The sequence below is a fragment of the Euprymna scolopes genome, chromosome 11, assembly GCF_053919585.1.
Source record: "Euprymna scolopes isolate OS-2025 chromosome 11, ASM5391958v1, whole genome shotgun sequence".
NCBI lineage: Eukaryota > Metazoa > Mollusca > Cephalopoda > Sepiida > Sepiolidae > Euprymna > Euprymna scolopes.
In genome coordinates, this window is record NC_136492.1 from 36,237,213 (window position 1) to 36,250,284 (window position 13,072).

General features: G+C 29.6%; 1 protein-coding gene and 1 long non-coding RNA gene across 5 annotated transcripts in view; both read left to right on the forward strand.

The window, feature by feature from the left end:
- Positions 1 to 13,072, forward strand: part of LOC145287834 (Na(+)/H(+) exchanger beta-like) — a 1,099,100-nt gene that overhangs the window by 65,829 nt on the left and 1,020,199 nt on the right. The window lies entirely within an intron of this gene.
- On the forward strand, positions 3,482 to 11,717 carry LOC145287833 (uncharacterized). Its single transcript, XR_013869206.1, has 2 exons — positions 3,482 to 8,368; positions 8,413 to 11,717. It is a non-coding gene; the product is annotated as an uncharacterized LOC145287833 (long non-coding RNA).

Genomic DNA, 13,072 nt, shown 5'->3' on the forward strand with positions numbered 1-13,072 from the left:
GTGCAAGTTTGGCTTCAGTCGCTTTCTCTCGCAGTTGATGGAAGTCAACGATTGCTGGGAAACAAACAAATAATGAAATTATACAATTACTCATTTGTTAAATGTATGCAACAAATTAGTTTTCGATGCCGACAAAAATAAATATTGAGTAAGTGGGAAAGGCGGTTCACTGGGAAATTTCTTGGCGGAAGAAAGAGTTGACCTTTGAACAATTAAACGCCCTACTCGTGAGTTCTCATATATCAATGCTACTTTAAACCTCAAACAAAACTTCGTTATATAAGCTAAACCGTGTATCTCTCTCTCTATATATATATATATATATATACATATATATATATATATATATACATATATATATATATATATATATATATACATATATATATATATATATATACATATATATATATATATATATATATACATATATATACATATATATATACATATATATACATATATATATACATATATACATATATATATATATATATATATATATATATATATATATATATATATATATATATATATATATATATATATATATAAGATAAAGCGGAACGTCTTTGTGTTTGTGTGTGTGTGTCTGGTCACGAATAGGCTCCTATATGGTTGACTATTTAAAAAAAAACTGATTACACATAATGATAGAAGATGTATAGAGGATCAGGAATGAGTATGTTTGGTGTGACAGAACGGTGGTCCATAAAAATTGTGAGGTCTGTGTTCGCGCCTGGCCCCCAAAGTATGGAAATAAAAAATGAAAAACAAAAACATTTTTAAGGGTTTTTTTTATATAGATGTACATAAGAATACTTTGATAAGTATATTTTAACTTAAATAGGGATGGTATGATAAAATTGTGGGGTCTGCGTTCGTGCCTGTACTCCATGGAAATATGGCATAAACTTTAACAAAGATTTTTCATATCTATTTGCGTAAGTATACTTTGATCATAATGTTTCAGTTTGAAGAAATGTGGTATAATAAAATTATGGGGTGTTCGTTCGCGCCAGACCTCCATAGAATGTAAATATGTCACGAAGTTTAACAATTTTTTTTTTAAAGAGGTGTGGGTCCACAATAACACCTTAGCTTTAATCTTAATTCACGTTACCTTTATTTATTTTTTTAGTTGAATCATATTGTGTCAAATAAATTCACCTCATAAATTCACGTTCTTATTAAAGTGAAAGCCCCCCCCCAAAATCGAAACTTCAGACAATTCTCAACACAAATTTTGCATAATTCTGTTTTTCCTTCTCTCCTTGCACGTGACACTCTTTCGAAAATAGATAAATAATAAAAATAAGAACGTTGCTTGTTATCGTGTCTAAAGAAGGAAAAAATCCTGGTCACGTGATTACGTGTCTTTTTAAAAACATTTACATAACCTTTTTATTTTTATTTATATATCTGTTTAAGCTCTTTTGTCAGTGTACTAGAAGGAATTCAGTTAATTACAACCTTTTCTGTGTGTTCTTTACATTACAATAGTACAACCCTGAATTCGACGGCGCAATACTACACCGTTCAGTACTGTAAAACAAAAACGAAGCTGTTCTGCTTGAAAAGGGTGCCATTTTCTTCTTATTCATATTTATATCGATTCTTTGCTTTAAAAAACTAAAGTAATTACGTGTTTACTTTTTTAATATCCCATTTTGCTGTTTCGGATTATGAAGTAAAGCTTCATTATTTTCAAAACTGTTTTTGTTTCTTTGTTTTTCGATATTCATCAATAATATTAAGTAAGAGTGTTTAACAGAAAAGCCGACTACCCGAAAAAATAAATATACAAGAAATAAATGTTACCATAGTCAATAAAAGTTCAGTTGATGTGTTTTTTTTTGTTTTGAAATAGTTTTAATGCTCTTTACTTGAGATAAAACGAAATTTGAGGCGATAACTACTTAAATGAATCTTTATATAAACTACACATGCCACAAAATAATGGAAAACATTAAAATATGTTTAAAATATTCCCTACGTTGACGGAACTATCTTAAATTGTTAACACATAATGCTCATGTTCCCCTCCTTCAAATTGAAAACGGGGCTCTCCATTCAAAAGTCGCTGCCATTTTGATTTTTTTAACCGGTTCGTGAATTAAAAAAAAAAATTATAAACTACTTAAAAATACAAACTAATGAACTTTTCTACCATAAAAGTAACTTTTATTGACTATGGTAACATTTATTTCTTGTATATTCATATATATATATATATATATATATATATATATATATATATATATATATAACATTTTCTCTTTGTAAGGAAACATCATTTTGTTAGTCACTCTTGGCTAAGAATGGAAACAAAGTTGATATAAAAAAATATATTTTCGCGAAAATTATCTTTACTTTCATCATATTTTGCTTAGGGTAAAATTTTTGAGTGTCAAAACCTATCTCTTTACAACCTCCTCCTTTTCACAACCTATCTTACTTTTATCAATCACAGTCCATTTTCTGTAGGCTGTTTTTGAACCCAGTCAACGACGGGTACTCCTGCTAGTATAATATAAAGCGGAACGTCTGTGTGTGTGTGTGTGTGTGTGTGTGTGTGCCTGGTCACGAATAGGCTCCTATATGGTTGACTATTATAGAAAACTGATCACATACAATGATAAAAGATGTATCGAGACTAGTGATGGGACGATTCCAAAATTTTTCCCGATTCCGATACAATTACCGATTCCTTTCAAAGTTTCCGATTCCGATCCGATTCCGATTCTGTAAAAATTTATACATATTTAATTAGAGATTTGTTTTGTTTTGTTTTGTTTTTGTTTTGTTTCTTTCGTAAATTTTCAAATTATTATATAAAACCCTGGATAATATCCGCGTATATTTTTTCTCAAATGTTTGCTCTGTAATTGATTAAAAATTATAAGACAACAAAACATTTATTTTGATTTTAAAACAAAGCTATATTGTATCAGTTCGTATTTACTATATAACATGCTACTTACATAAATAGTTAAATAGTTGAAAATATTCGAAGATTGGTAGGCAAAATAAGAAAACGATGTAAGAACAACATATTTAACAACGCCACCTCTCATTGTTACGAACGAATTTCTAAATAATAATGTTACTATTTAGAAAAGCATTTTTAATGTGAGATTGCGTGAGCTTTCTGTGCCTTCTCTCTATGAATGAACTAAAATTTTATTTCAATTATAAAAATTTGGTAGGTTATTAAATTGATTTACTTTTCTTTAAAAAATAAAACAAAACCAAAACAAAACGAAGTGATGATGACGACGACGACGACGACGACTTTGTAGATTAACACGCAGCTAAATCCTTATTTAAATATTTATGAAATATTACTTTTATAGATTACGTGTTAGAACATTTTTTTAAATTGACGGAAAGAAAAGCGATCATGGTACTTTTGCAGTTTACGTCTCTTATTAAAAAACGAAAATTTCCAAAAACAATTATATTCTACGTACCCGTTATGGAATTAAGTTCTCCTAAAAGAAAGTCGCTTAATATCATCAAGTAGTTTTGCTTTTTACAGCTTGTTTTCAATCTCGGGAACATGGAATTTCTCTAATAAATCGCTTAATTGATATCAAAGGGAAGTAATCCATTATATTTCGACCAAAATCAATACTAATGGCGTAGTTTAGATTGACTGTTTCGAATGCCTCGAATGAATGCTTTTAGCCATAAAAACAAAACTACTTCATGAAATTAAGTGAAATTTTTTAATGAGAACTTCATTCCATAACGGGTACGTAGAATATAATTGTCTTTTTCTTAATTTTCGTTTTTTAATGGGGGGCGTAAACTGCAAAAGTACCGCGATCATTTTAGAATTTAGAGTGTGAGATCAGTTTCAAATATAAATTTAACGTAAAATGATCATCGTTTCTGGCCACCCTAATTCTTTATGTATGTTAACTAAATTGTTTCTCACTAAATTAAGTTCGATTTGCAACGTTGTAAAACCATGTGTAATCGCTTAAAAAGTAGACCCCCCCTCCTCCAATAAGCGCACATAATTTTAAATTGGTAACACTACAATGCTTTGGAAAAGCAGCTCATTTTACGTTAAATTTATTTGTGAAATTGACCCTCTATTTTAAATTCCTAATCGTTTTATATTTATTTATTTTTTATAATCATGAGTGTTTATAGGCAAGTTTATGTTTCATTTTTAAATAGTTACGTGTAAAACGGTACGAAGATGTAAATAATGTATTCTCGTGAAATTATCGGTGTTTTTTTTATTCCGTTTTCATTTTTCGCCCATCGCAGTTATAACTTTTTGTTGCGAAAAGAAAAGTTCGATTCTCCATTTTATAAACGACACAGCCCTTTCCTACTACTAACCCTAAGTCCGTGATAATACAAAAAATAAAGCGATTATTTGTGTTTTTATGATTTTGCCGATTGGGTTGTGAGACAATGGTAAAAAAAATTAGTTAACTGGTTTAAAACGATTAGAATGGCTGGGAAACGGGTGATCATTTTATATTAAATTTAGGAATTTAAGAAAATTGGGCAACGGAAAAGGGCCATTTTCGTCAGCTAGGAATGAAAAGGAAATTATTGAATAAATATCGATTGAAAATTAATTTGAGCCCGGTTCTTGGGGAAGAAGACTCCCCAATCCCCCACCCCAATTAAAAAATATACTAATAGTTCTGTTGTCAGCTTTCGAATGCGGGAATTTTTCGGTTGAAATCGAGAATCTGCACAGAATTTTGGTTCGAAGTCAAATCGACCGAAACATTAACAAAGTTTAGTATCTCTTCTGATGATACACTTCACCTCTTTTCGTTCAATGAAGGAGAAATGACCGAGGCAATTTTAATTTTTGTTCCGATCAAAAGTGCCCCTTTTGGGAGCTGGATATTCTCCATATTTAAAAACGATTTTGTGTCTAACTGTACTTCCTGGGGGGGGCGCAAGTAAATAGAAACAATCAATATCTAAACAGTAGTACAAAGCATGTTCATAACTTATAGACATCTATTTTATTTAGTTTTAAAGAACCCTTCACATTAAAATTTTCTTTTTAATATATTGGGGGGGGGGCTTTTAAAAAGACTCTTGAACAACAAGCTATTTTCAATCGATATTTATTTAATAATTAGCCGAAATTTATATGGGCTACTAACTCTCCATCCTAAATTCTAAAATAATTTTGTTTTTAGTGGGTTCACAAATATCGCTCAAAAGTAGAATTTCAATGCGGGTGGGGAGGGTACTTTTAAATGTAGATATAATTTCTTTTTTCAATTTGAAAAATTTCTAAATGTTTTCTCTTTATCTATTTTATCCACACTTTTATGAATTCATTGCGATATATCCATGTATATTTTTAACGTTTGCGAAACCCCGGGAATGATACGATAAAAAAACAGACGGTGTCAGACATAGTGGCTCCAGGAAAATAAAATAAAACTCGCCCAGTCGTTTGAAATCTTCTAACATAAAACTGTGAACTTCCTGGGAAGCGGCCTGTAAACATTTGGCGCGAAAAAATACTTGACCGTTTTAAACAGTTTGATAAGGGGATGGACAAGTGACCTCTAACACATTTACTTAAACCAATAAAAAATAAAATGAAATTTGAAAGCGATTCCCTTACAAAAATACAAAACAAAATTAATTGCTTTTTTTCGCTATTCCTTGTTATATTTGCCAATGCCAAGTAAGGGAGCGGACAAAAACCTGGACAAAAACCAACACTATTATATTCTACTTTTGATTTAATTAGCAATAATGTTTGATATTATTTTTCTTGAGAAAATATTTCTTTAAAATTTAAACAATTCGCGCCAGACCTCCATAGAATGGAAATATGTCACAAAATTTAATAAGCTTTTTTTTAATATAGATCCACAGAATATTGTGATAAGTATTTCAGTGTGAACAGGTATGGTATAATAAATTATGAGGTTTATCTATTTTATTTTTACTTTCATCATATTTTGCTTTGGTTTTGATACCCCCAAATTCGAAGCTATCTCATTACAATCCTTCCTTTTCATAACCTATCATACTTTCATAAATCAGAGTCCATTTTCTGTAGGCTGCTTTTAAACCCAGTCAACGACGGATACTTATACTAGTATATATATATATATATATATATATATATATATATATATATATATATATATATATATATATACCCGTGATCCGTTGGGTCAGTATGTTATATTAGCTATTGAATAAATGTATGAGCGTGACACTTGTGACGTAAAGAAAATAGTTTTTTGTGACATAAGAGACACATTTCTATGAAAGTATATTAAAATGATAAAAGAATATAGATAGATTTCTATGAGTAGTTCTGTTTATAAGTGTTTATTTTTGAAAAAAAAACTCACAGCCATTGATTTATAAGATATTTGCCATACTTATAGGTAAACACTGAACATAATACTTAAAGTTAAATTCAAATTTTGATATATCCTTTAATTTAAACGCGAAAAATAACAATTGGGACGCTAAAAACGTACACAATAAAACAGTACGTTTTATAGTCGCGTTGATTATTTATTTGTAACGCAAATTAAAAAAAAAACATATTTTCCGGGTTATTTACTTATGTTGGTAGTGTAGAAAAAAATGTATGATTTTTTTAAGAAAAGTGTATTAAAAAATGGAGAATAAATTGTTAAAAAAAGGAAGGCAGTGCGAAAATGCCGTTGTAAAACGCTCTTATGGTTGTCAACTGGTTAAAGTAGATTTATTTGTAAGAAAATTTCGTTAAAATAACTTAAACGTAATACGAACTTGAACGATGTAAAAAAAAAAGCAGAAAGTTTTAACAGTTGTTTATTGGGATAATTTAAAAGCGAAAAAAAAATGGGACACTGGAAACGTACACAGTAAAACAATAAGTTTTATTGTCGCGTTGATTATTTAGTATAATATATCTCGTATATATGAAACAGGTCGATGATTATACGCATAAGTTTTTTATTCAATAAATTTAAGTTATTCACTTTTCTAAAGACATCCGTTTTTCGAACGAAACCGGTCCAGCGATTTATGTTCAGTTGTTTACGCTGTTATGGATTAATGTTTATGTCGGCATGTGCAATCGGAAGTCGCAAACCGGATGTTCGATTACAACACCCGTTACTACGTCATTTGAGTTATATATATATATATATATATATATATATATATATATATATATATATATATATAAAATCTAATTATGAAATGTAAGCTAAACAGAAACATTTCTTAGAGGCATCATCACGATAAATGCATGGCGTTCTATCCTATGATCATTTTAACATTAAACAGTGTACACTCGAATTATCAACCAATCAAATTTCCATAATAACATCTACACATTGACAATAATAATAACACATTTTATTGCGTAATTGTTTCCTTTAATCATTACATTTCCTTCAGTTTGTTTAAAACACATTTAGCTATGTTCATTCCTGTGTGGGTCAAAGATAGTGTAACTTTGTGAATGTGTAGATGTCATTATTGAAATCACATGGTTAGTTTGCTATTTATCCTCATTTTTAATTTTGGAATCTAATTTACACATTAATAAGAATAACGTGCTTTCTATATTTGATATTTTCTTTTTTTTTTACTCATTGATTCTTTTTGTTTGTTAAAATAATAACACGGTACTTCTGATATTTTTTTAAAGTAGATAAAAGTTTTTAAAATTTAAATAGTCCCAAAAATCTGAAATATTAATGTGTAAAGAAGACATTTATTGCTTCACACTTTAACGCGATATTCGCATCATAAGCTTCCGGCGAATTATATAACGCCCACTTAGTTGTGTGACGTCAGCATTCAGATAAGAGACGCGAAGTTTACGGGATGTATCATGCTATTTAGGAAAAATGGAAAAACAAATCAATTTTTATTTGTCAAATCTTTGTTTTACGTGGATGAGAAGCAAAACTAGTGCATGAAAACATTTGGTGAAAGAAAAGACAAAAATGGTAAATGAAAAATACAAAAAAAAATAGGAAAGAAAAGACAAAAATGGTAAATGAAAAATACAAAAAAATAGGAAAGAAAAGACAAAAATGGTAAATGAAAAATACAAAAAAAAATAGGAAAGAAAAGGCAAAAATGGTAAATGAAAAATACAAAAAAAAATAGGAAAGAAAAGACAAAAATGGTAAATGAAAAATACAAAAAAAATAGGAAAGAAAAGACAAAAATGGTAAATGAAAAATACAAAAAAATAGGAAAGAAAAGACAAAAATGGTAAATGAAAAATACAAAAAAAATAGGAAAGAAAAGACAAAAATGGTAAATGAAAAATACAAAAAAAAATAGGAAAGAAAAGACAAAAATGGTAAATGAAAAATACAAAAAAAATAGGAAAGAAAAGGCAAAAATGGTAAATGAAAAATACAAAAAAATAGGAAAGAAAAGACAAAAATGGTAAATGAAAAATACAAAAAAATAGGAAAGAAAAGACTTGTCCGGTTAAACCACGGTCACCGAGAGTAAGAAGAAGGCCTGGTAACTGAAAAATGTCTGCAGGCAATGTAGGTAAGATTTGTCAGACTGTCAGTACTATATGAGGGCCATTTGAAAAAGAGCAATAAAAAATTTTTAAAAAGAAAAAGAAACACAGTTCGATTAATACTTAAACTGAACTTTATTTAATATAAAATATGAATATTATCTATGTAAAATTAAGTAATTTTAAAGCAATATACAATTTAATACTGATAAAACTGAATTATGAATTTAGGGAACAAACAATTAAAGAAACATTAAGCAAATATTTTTTGGCCTTCGGAACAAGATCAGTGTAGTATCTGTTTTGATGCTACACTTTACCTTTTCTGTCTTCGGTCGGTGGAGGAGAAATCTTTCATGACTGAGATTATTTTTGTTCCTATCCAGAGTGCCCCTTATTGAGAAGCTGGATTTTCTCCACAAGATTATATGTTGAAATATTTAAATAACTATTGCTTTAAATACAGAAATTATATTTAAAGTTTTTGTTTTCTGTTCTTCTATGTCCATTTTTTCCCCATGTTTTTCATCAAAATGTGTAGCATATTAGTTGTCTCACAGGGCATCATCAGTGATTGCTCACTGCCAGTAATCTGTGGTGTTCCCTGGAGACCAAGTGACAAATCTCCCCAGATTTCCAGTGTTCTCCACCTTTTGACCACTTGTGCAGATGATCGCATGTTATCGCAACAGCCGTTGCCACTGATTTCTCGTTGGCATCGGCCATTGGTGTTTCCTGGGGGTTGGGTAACGAAATGCCTCCCCAAAATTTGAACTGCACACTTCCAGTGGAGATTTGGTCAGTACTCTCTCACCTCGGTCTTTCCATCCTCCCTAACCCTTCACAACTAGTTGGTGTGGTGTGGTGTGGTGTGGCGCCAGTCGATGTCATTTACACCAGTTTATTATTATTATTACTATTATTATTATGATAATAATAAGTGTGCTTGTGCAGCGTACGCACGTGTATTTTAAATATTATTTTCAAGTTAAATTAAATTTTAGGTTTGTATTACTGTACACATAGATTCGAAAAAGTTGTCAAAAAACAAATATATCACAAATAAATGTTATCAAAAGCAAGATAAGTTACTCTTCTACCTATCTGGGAAGGTTTTTAGTGGTTTTACTCACTTTAAAACGTGTAATCGCTTCGAAAATCATACAATGTTTATCGATATATTTTAAAAAGAAAAATGTCGGCATGTTTGTAACTTATCTTGCCTTTGATAACAGTTATTTGCTATATATTTGTTTTTTGACAACTTTTTCAAATCTATGTGTACAGTAAAACAAACTCGTGATGTAAATTATTTACAGTTAAAATGTTATAAAAAACAAAAAATTGAAGTTTTAAATGTATTTCAAAGAAATGAATTACGCCCCGTGCTAAAATATTGATAATTCACCAATCGTAAGAAAAAAAAAAAAAAAAAAAAAAAAAAAAAACACTGCCGTGAATAATGCTTACTTTAAAATATTTGAAAATACCCAGTGAAAAGTTTTATTTATTATTAAAAGAACGGACTGAAAAATATTATATAAAAATTGGGGTTTGCATTACTGTACGCATAGATTCGAGAAAGTTGTCAAAAACAAATATATAACAAATAAATGTTATCAAAGGCAAGATAGGTTACTTTTCTACTTTACTGGATATGTTTTCAGTGTTTTTATTTAATGTAACATGTTTATTCAGATCGAAAAACATACTGTTTTTACCGATGTATTGGAAAATTTAAAATGGCGCCCGACTCTCTCTATAGCACGGTAAGTTTGGGAAGAGGTGCTATAAATATAAAACCAGACAAAATACTGTTAGAAACTCGCTCAATATATATTTCCGTGACATAGGTTGACATATATTCGGTGGTTTTTTAATAGTAGTTTGTCTAGTTTATTATTTATAACACCTTTTCCCGAACTTACCGTGTTAAAGAGAGTCGGACGCCATTTGGAATTTTCCAATACATCGGTAAACAATGTATGTTTTTCGAGCTGAATAAACATGTTACATTGAATAAAAACACTAAAAATATATCCAGTTTGGTAGAAAAGTAACTTATCTTGCTTTTAATAACATTTATTTGTTATATATTTGTTTTTGACAACTTTTTCGAATCTATGTGTACAGTAATACAAACCCAAAAAGTTGTTTGTTTTGCAGTAAAAAAATAAATAAAATGAAATATTCGACTTTCTCCAATAAAAATAAAAGTTCAAACACGAATTTACTTACGATATTTTGATTAAAATTATCCCAAATGTGCAATAATTATTTTCCGAATGGAGAATTGTTCTTTTTCTTTAGAACATACATGAACAATCGATAACACATATTGGTAGCCATATTTTTTTATGCCTGTTAGCATTACTACGTGGTTGAATACCGGAAGCTGTCTATACCCACAACGTAATTAGGAAGTGACCTTACGCTGTCATATGCATCGGCCTTCTTTCTCGGTAGCCACGGTTAAACCCAATTAACGTGCGTTAACGTTAACGAATATAAACACATGTTTCAAAGCAAAAAAAAAAAAAAAAAATTCGTAATGCGGTGTTTTCGTTCTTGACTTCGGCTTCATTCAAAATTAATCATCAAAATATTTAGGGAAGTGCCTTTCCTCTCCTATGGGTCATGGTAGAAACAAAGAAACAGATAAGAAAAAAAACATAAATTGAACAAATAATTAGGGTCCTTATCAAGTACGACTACTAGTTCTACAATCGTTATTAAAAAAGACAATAAAAATTAATAAAAATCTCGCTTGTGATGAGCCTTTAATTAAATTTTCATTCCTTGCGAAAGACCGACTGATAAATATAAAAACAAGATGAATATAGAACAAAGGTTCTCATCAAAAAACAAAAAAATAAAAACAAACCACCAAACATAATGCTTACTAATGGTTTGACAAGGAAGGGGTCACATATCGTATAAATAGACACTAGAATAATACTTGTTTCAGGTAAAATCATTAGTTTTGAACCGTCTATTTGTTCTCTTACGAAGACCATGTAGATAAAATTGAATTTAGGTAAAAATGGCACCGGTAAAAATGGCACTGGTAAAAATGGCACCGGTAAAAATGGCACCGGTAAAAATGGCACAAGTGAATAAATAGGTAAAAATGGCACCGGTAAAAATGGCACGTAATGGATTAATGAGAAAAATGACAAAACGAGAACATGCATGAATATCTCACAGTATATTAAAATGGGAAAACGTGCGAAATTTGCCGAATTAAAAAGGGTGCTAGACGACCGATCTGGTCTCAAATTTTACCCTCATTTTGAGTTTTCCAAAAGTTAGGTCATGTACTGCGACGTCACCGGTGTTACAGAAAATAATGAGAAGTTTGTCAAATTTAAATAGATCCTAAATGCGAATCTCGTTTTTGAGATTTCCCAAAGTGCTATTACGTCACAGGTGTCAGAAATAACTTTTTTCATCTGTGTGGTAATTCATTCACCTCTTCTCCCCTATTATAAGTTGAACACTGGGCAGAAATAAATTAAAAAATCTCCCTTATTTACAAACAAGTTCCTTTTATTTTAATTAGTTACTTCTATTTATTTGTTTCTTTACCATATATTCGATTCGATGTCTATACTAATAGATGCCTTAAAAATAAGAATTATCGAACATTTATTACTATAGACAACAAAATGAAAAAGTAAAATATACAACAAATAAATGCTACCAAACGCAAGATATGCTAAAAGTAAAAATAAAATAAAAATAAGCAGTTTATATATTTTTCAAAAATACAAACAAAATAACTTAGGCATAAACAATTATAGCGAGGAACAGTCCATTTGATGATGGCTTCTGATGTTGAAATCAGAAATCAACATTATGTTATTCGTTCCTCGTAACTTATGTACACTTAGTGCTGTTTCTTTTTTATGGAACTCCTGCATTGCAACATGTCGGCAATGGAGACGAGTTATCGACCCCTTTATGAAACTCAAATATAAAGAAGTTTCTTCATAAATATTTCATGTTTTTTTTAAATTACTACATTGATGAATTAAAATTATATTTTGATGCATTTTATACAACCTTAATGTAAAAAAAAAAAAAAAAATACTGAAAACAATCTATAAATGTTTTTAGCATATTTTTTTTCAATTATGAATCACTCATTAAAAAGAAATATTAAAACTTTAAAATTATAGTTCGATACATTTTTATACTTTAAAATTAAGTACTCCTTGTGCGTTGAGTCTTATAGCTCATAGCCTAAATATTCAATGACCTCTCCCCTTGGTGCGGAAATAAACTTTTTTTTATTTTATAAACAAACGAACGTATTGTACTTATGGATGTTTGATACCGAAAGAAATATGAACTTTAAAAAATTATGTTACTTTTATTTCATTAAATTGTTAGGTGAAAGTGCAAAATAGTTCACCCCACCTCCATGTTAAGAATGGCTTTCTAAATAGTTATTATTTCAACGTTGTTTGTACTCTCGGGGTGTCAAACATGTATAAGTACCTATTTTACTGTTATTTATATTGGAATCAGTTTATAATTTTATGTCAGAAATATACTCAGTGA